Genomic DNA, 7,578 nt, shown 5'->3' with positions numbered 1-7,578 from the left:
CCTCTGCATGACTTTCCTTATTCTTGCTCACAAAACAACAAAATCAGACTGGTTCGGGAAGCTAATGATTTGCGGTCAATTTCGTGGCCATTTATAATCCAGGACCCTAGCGTCCTGAGTTAAGTTCAAGCAAGAGCCATGAAAGGCTCTGCCACCCTTAAAGATCTCACCAGAATGAACAAGGGAGGATTGGGGTGATCTAAGAAGCAAAAGAGGAAGATTTAGTGCTTTGTGGTGGAATCCAACACAGCGCCTCATATGCTGGCGAAGCCCTCCTCCACCACGCTCCATCTGCAGCCACAACTTAGTGCTTTGACTAGGAAGTGGCTGCTGTGCCAACATTTATTCCTGAATCTCTTTTTTATTTATTAGATTTTTTTCAAAAAATACCAATCATAATTCCCACTCCTTCCCCTTCTCCCACTCCCTCAACACACCCTCACACCACACCTCCATCTAATCCTAAGGGAGGATAAGGCACTTACCTTTATGGAAGGCCCAAGGCCCTCCCTACTACATCTAGCCTGAGCAAGGTATACATCCAAAGAGAATAGGATCCCAAAAACCAGTACAGACAGTAGGGATAAATCCCAGGGCCACTGCCAGTGGACTCTAAATCTGCCCCAGCCATACAACTTTCAACCACATTCAAAGGGACTAGTTTTGCCCTATGCTTGTTCCTTCCCAGTCCAGCTGGAGTTAGTGAGTTCAAGTAATCTGTTTCAGTGAATGAAACCCTTCATGGTCTTGACCTCTTTGCTCATATTCTCACTCCTTCCACTCTTCAGCTGGACCTTGGGATCTCAGTCCAGTGCTCCGATGTGGGTTTCTGCCTCTGATTCCATCAGGTATTGGACGAAGGTTCTATGGTGATATTTAAGATAATCATCAGTCTGACTACAGGGCAGGGCCAGTTTGGGCACCCTCTCTTCTATTGCTTAGGATCTTAGCTGGGGTCATCCTTGTGGATTCCTGGAGTTTTTCTAGAGTCAGGTTTTTGCTAATCCCATAATGGCTCTGTCAATCAAGATATCTCTTTCCTTGCTCTCATATTTGTCCTTCTTCCATCTTGACTATCACTTTCCCTCAAGTTCTTCTAAAACCCCCCTTTCTCTTCTCATCTTATCCTTATACCCTACCTGAGGGAAGGGGAAAAAAGTTCTTTTTCCTGGTGACAAAGGGGTTCATCTTAATTATATACTTGATATTTTTCAGATATAAGTTAGTGTTTGTTTATTAATGCTGAATTAACAAAATTTGTAGAATCAAAATGTCGGAAGTACAAACAATATAGATAGTTTTTTCCTATTTTATTACAAAATAGCTTATGTAGTAAACAGTTAAAGACAAATTGTAATTAGCAAGTATAGATTCAGTGGATTTCTAACACTTAGCACAAGTATTACTATGGCCATGCCATCCTGAATGCACCTGATCTCGTCTAATACCTAGCCCAAGTATATTGAATACAATTATTGCTAAAGTAACTAGTAATACGGCTTCCATAGGCAGCTCACTCAGTAACTATAAATGGTCCTTGAATGTGCTAATAGAAAGTTGACCCTCACTCTAGATTAGTATCCTATCTATGTAGTTTGTGTATCAGGGCAATTGTAACCTCATAAAAAGAGTTCTACAATGTTCCTTCTTTTTCTATTATGTGAAACAATTTGAGAAGTATTGATATTAGTTATTCTTTGAAAATCTTGCAGAATTCTGCACAGAAATCATCGGGTCCTGGGCGTTTTTTGGTTGGGAGACTTTTGATGACTGTCTCTGTTTCTTTAACAGTTATAGGTCTATTTAATTTGCTTATCTGGCCTTGGTTTTATTAAGTGATGTCTATCCAGAGAAATTTTCCATTTCCTTCAAGTTTTCCAATTTTGTGAAGTAGAGATTTTCAAAATATGATGTAATGATTCTTTGGATTTCTGCCAAATCTGTTGTTATGTTCCCCATTTTCATTTCTAATTTTGGTAATTTGGATATTCTCTCTCTTCCTTTTAGTTATTTGGGATAAATTTTTGTCTATTTTGTTGATTTTCTCAAAATACCAACTCTTTGTCTCATTGATCTTTGTCCTGTTTTCTTCATTACCATTTTTTTTTCAGCTAAAACTTTGATTATTTCCTGACATCTAGTCCTCCTGGGTGAGTTTGCTTCTTTCTGTTCTAGAGCTTAGCTCACTAGTGTGGGATTTTTCCATCTTCTTTACATAGGCATTTAGTGCTATGAATTTTCCTCTTAACACAACTTTCAGTGTGTCTCATAAATCTAAGTATGTTGTGTGGTCATTTTCATTGAATTTTAGGAAGTCTTTAATTTCTCCCTTTATTTCTTACTTGACCCATTGATGATTCAGGTGAGCATTGTTTAATTTCCTTGTGTTTGTGGGTTTTCTGGAATTAATGTTGCTGTTAACTTCTAGTTTTAAGCCCTGGTGATCTGATAAGGTATATTGGGCTATTCCAGTTTTTTGTATTTGTTGAGGTTTGGTTTGTTACTGACTATATGGTCAGTTTCTGAGAAGGTTCCATGAGATGCTGAGAAGAAGGTATAGAATATAAAATATTCTATACATGTCTGTTAAGTCCATTTGAGTCATAACATCTGTTAATTCTCTTATTTCTCTGTTCATTTTTTGTCTGACTGACCTGTCCAGTGGTGAGAGGGTAGTGTTGAAGTCTCCTACTATTAGTGTGTGGGGTTTAATGTATGATTTAAGCTTTAGAAGTGTTTCTTTTACATATGAGGGTGCCCTTGTATTTGGGGCATAGATGTTCAGTTTTGAAGTGAATTTTCTCTTGATGTTTTTTTCCCGTGACTAATATGAAATGACCTTCTTTGTCTCTTTTAACTGATTTTAGCTTGAAGTCTATTTTGTGAGATATTAGGATAGCTACACCACTTGTTTCTTAGGTCCATTTGATTGGTATAATTTTTCCCAACCCTTTACTCTGATGTCTGTCTTTGAGGTTGAGATGTGTTTATTGTATGCAGAAGAAGGATACAATCTGTTTTCACATCCAGTCTGTTAGCCTGTGCCTTTTTATAGGGGAGTTGAGTCCTTTTACATTAAGGCATATTAATGACCAGTGATTGCTATCTCCTGTTAATTTAGTTTTTTATTGTTTTTGATCTTAACACACAAACAATTTGTGCATTTTTTCCTTCTTTGGGATTTGCTGCTATGAGGCCATCAATTGTCTGTGTTTTTGTTGGTGCAGCCAACTTTCTTGGGTTGGAGTTTTCCTTCTAGTATTTTGTGTAGGGCTGAGTCTGTGGCTAGGTATTAATGAAATATAGATTTGTCACAGAATATCTTCTTTTGTCCTATGGTGACTGACTGTTTCACTGGGTATAGTAGTCTGGTCTGGCATCCATGGTCTCTGAATGTCTGCATAACACTTGACCATGACCTTCTGGCTTTCATTGTCTCCAATGAGAAGTCGGGTGTAATTCTGATAGGTCTATCTTTATATGTTACTTGTCATTTTCCTTTGCAGCCCTTAATATTCTTTCTTTACTCTGTATGTTTAGTGTTTTGATTATTATGTGGCTAGGGGACTTTTATTTGGATCCAGTCTATTTGGTGTTCTGTAAGCTTCTTGTATTTCATAGGCATATCTTTCCTTACGTTGGGAAAGTTTTCTTCTATGATTTTGTTAAATATGTTTTCTGTGCTTTTGAGTTGAATTTTTTCTCCTTCTTCTATACCTGTTATTCTTAGATTTGGCCTTTTCATGGTATCCCATATTTTCTGGATATATTGGGTTAAGCTCTTGATAGATTTAATATTTTCTTTAACTGATGAGTCTATTTCCTCTATAATATCTTCAGTGCTTGAAATTCTCTCTTCCATCTCTTGTATTCTGCTGTTTATGCTTGCGTTTGTGGTTCCTGATCATTTTCTCATGATTTTTGTTTCTATATTTCCCTCAGCTTATATTTCCTTTATTGTCTCTATTTCAGTTTTCAAGTCCTGAATAGTTTGAATATGTTTGATTTCTTTTTCTTGGTTTTCTTTAAGTGATTTGCTGATGTCTTCCAATATTTTGTTTGTCTTTTCCTCCATTTCTTTAAGGGAATTTCTCATTTTCTCTTTAAAAGTTTCAAACATTCTCTTGAAGTTATTTTTATGTCATTTTCTTCTGCTTCATCCATATTTGGTTGTTCAGGTCTTGCTGTTGTAGGTTCTTTAGGTGTTACTGGTGCTGTGTTGCTCTTTCGGTGTTGTGTGTGTTCTTACCTTTTCTACTCGTCTTTTCCTCTGATAGGTGCGATTGGGGCTGTCTGAGATTCTGTTGAATAATCTTCTAGGTGACAGTGAATCCAAAGCTCAGATGGTACAGTCAGTTTAAGCCATTTCTATTCATCTGTGTATGACCGCATGGCAGTGGCTTGCTGGGAAAGATTTACCATGTTTGTCTCTGGCAACTCCATGGTGTCTCTCTCCTACTCTGCCTTTATTTTTCCCAGCATTCAGTTCTGTTTTTCCCGCCTACCTAAGTTCTGCCCTATCGATTAGGCCAAGACAGTTTCTTTATTCATTAACCAATGAAAGCAACACACAAACAGAAGGAACTCCTACACCAGTTCTTTGCCATAGTTCCTTGTCTTCCCAAATTTTTTAAAATTTCATCACTAGTAAAAGGCACTATAATCTCTGCTGGGTCTATTCTTGCTAGTAGCTGAAGTCTCAATTTTCCTTTCATAATTAATTCAGAGACATTTTCCACATGAGTTTTTAATTTTTACCTGGTTAATGTGGTCAAAAAGATACGTTCTATGATAATATCTTCCCTCTACATTAAAATCCCTATAGAAGAAATTCTGGAGAGCAACATGACTAGAATACAATTAAGATTTGGATCTACCTGGTCCATGTGTGCTTTCTGTAATTTCTCTTCAAACAAAGTTAATTCTTTCTCCACTTCAGCTGTTAATTTTTTGAAACTATTTAAGTCTTTGCCACCATCTATTGTTTTGTTCGGATAAATTATTAGATCAGGTGTGACCCCAACAGTGTGTCACAGATTGGAGATGTTTTCTAGCAATCTTTGAAAGTCATTAGTAGTCCACAATAAGTCTCTCCTAATTTGAGCTTTCTCTGGTCTAATTTTCTGTAAACCTATTTTATAACCTAGGTAACTGATAGAATCTCCTCTTTGTATTTTTTCTGGAGCAATTTGTAATCCCCATTTAGGAAAAACTTTATTTACTTCTTAAAATATTCTTCCTAAATATCTGCATTTGAATCAGATAGCAAAATGTCATCTAATTAATGGCAAATTATAGATTTCATAAATTGCTTACATTTTATTTCCAAAACCTGACTTACAGATAATTGGCACAGAGTGGGGTTATTGTGCATTCCCTGTGAGAGGATGGTCCAGGGATACCTTCTAGTAAGCTGAGAATTATTATAATTAGGCACTGTGCAGCCAATTTTTTTTCTGTCCTTTTCTTGTAAAGGTATAGTGATGAAACAATCTTTTAAATCAATAACTGTAAGAGACCAAACTTTAGGTAATAGGGAAGGCAAAGGAATTCCAGATTGTAGAGAGCCCATAGGTTGAATTACCTTGTTGACAGCTCTTAGATATGTCACCATTTTCCATTTTCCAGATTTCTTCTTAAGAACAAATACTGAAGATTTCCAAGGACTGGTTGATTCCTCAATATGGTGAGCATCTACTTGATCCTCTACCAGCTGTTTTAAAGCCTGAAGTTTCTCTTATGTTAAAAGGCATTGGATTCTCAGTTAACAATTTTTAAGATAGGGCTATTGGTACTCTGAAGGTTTGCTAGGTGTTTTGTGTTCTTGTATAGCCTGAATGGCTACTGATCTTTTTATAGTACCTTATAATATTCTTCCCAGAAACATGAGTTCCTAGGACTTTAGGAATGTTAATCTGGGTATTCCATTGCTGAGGCAGGTGAGAATCCCACAGATTCACTGCAATATTAGCCACCTATGGCCTCAGCCTTCCTCACTGTACTTCTGGCCCTAGACATTCAAACCTTCTTGTACATTGTTTCACTTAGGACAGGCTTCCAATTCCTAGGAACTGAACATCTGCCTCTTGAAGAGGCCAATTTGAATGCCAAGATTCAGGAGTAATGATAGTCATGTCCTCACCAGTATCCAGTAATCCATCAACTACAATATTATTTGTATATACCCTTAGTTTAGTCTTTGATAATTTATAAAAGTCTGCTAAAATATACGTTTCCTATTTTCTATTACAAATTTTGATTCATCATCCAAGTTATATACATCAACCATACAGTATCGTTTTTTACAGCAAGCACTGGATTTTTTAATTTTCCTGGTGGTACATGTCTTCTACAGTGACTGGGAATGACCGGACAATGTTTGACCTTTGGGCCTTCTAGTGACCCCCCAAGGAGTTTTCCAGTGGTATTGGGTTGAGTTTCTTGTCTTTTGTTGATCTACCTTCATTGGTCCAATATCAGCCTTTGCTGTATCTTCTACATAATCCAGAAGATGGAGACTTTCTATTTTCATCATTCTCAGAGGAGACATTATTTTAGGAATGCCTGGTATACAATCCCTTCTCAGATGTCCTATTCTACCACAATTAAAACATTTGACATTATGGTGTCTTCTCACACCTTTGAATATTGCTTCTCCTACCCAAGTCTCAGTATTATAGTCTAATGGCTCAACATTCATTGTATGTGGGATCCATTCATTTGTTGGTGCTGATAAAAATTTTAATGCTCAAATATCTTTTTGTATTCTAAGTTAGAATTTTCAAAAGCCATAGATTCTTTAAGTACTCATCTAGTTTCTGAGTTTGTTACTCCTATTTGTACAGCCTTAGTTAATCTTCTTTAAAGTCACTAAAGGGTTCTCTTTGGTCTCATTTAAACCTAGCATATGATTTAATTCTTTTTCCTAGTCCTTGAATCCTGTCCCAAGCATTTAAGTCTGCTATATAGTATAGGGAAAAGATGTGCTCATCATAAAGAGTTAGATCCTGTGGGTCAGCATAAGTACCTTTGCAAGGAATTTGATCTTGATAAGCCTCAAATCCTTTTGCTTTTCTGTGTTGTTCTAAAATTTTTTGCTTCTTCTCATCATTTCCACAGATGTTGCAGCTAGTTCTCCAGAACCACTGAAATTAATTGAAGCCAATTGTGTGGGATAGCCTTATTGCTGGAAGCCCATGTCTTTATCATCTCTTTAACAAATGGTGAATGCAAATAATAAGATACTACAGCTTGCTTAATTTCTTTTAGATTGTTCATACCTATAGGTTTCCATTTACATTCTTTGGATCCTTTTGGGTATTTAGTACTTGTTGGTTTGTCAGAGGTGATTAAAGGGTAAGTAGCAAAACTCTTGGTAAGTCATCTCTGACTCTGACAAGTACTAGCGATGTTAAATTATTTCCTTGTACCTTATCTCCCTGCTCATAAGTTCCAATAATTTCCGCAATTGTTTCAAATATTTTTGCCACTGTCATTTGTAAAAACCTGAGTCTCTTGACATATGAATATTTCTAATGATTGCCTTGATTCATGTAGCCTCTGGTCCTCATTTTGCAC

The sequence above is a fragment of the Myodes glareolus genome, chromosome 9 (genome assembly GCF_982192425.1).
Source record: "Myodes glareolus chromosome 9, mMyoGla1.1, whole genome shotgun sequence".
Classification (NCBI taxonomy): domain Eukaryota; kingdom Metazoa; phylum Chordata; class Mammalia; order Rodentia; family Cricetidae; genus Myodes; species Myodes glareolus.
This window is presented reverse-complemented; position numbering follows the sequence as displayed.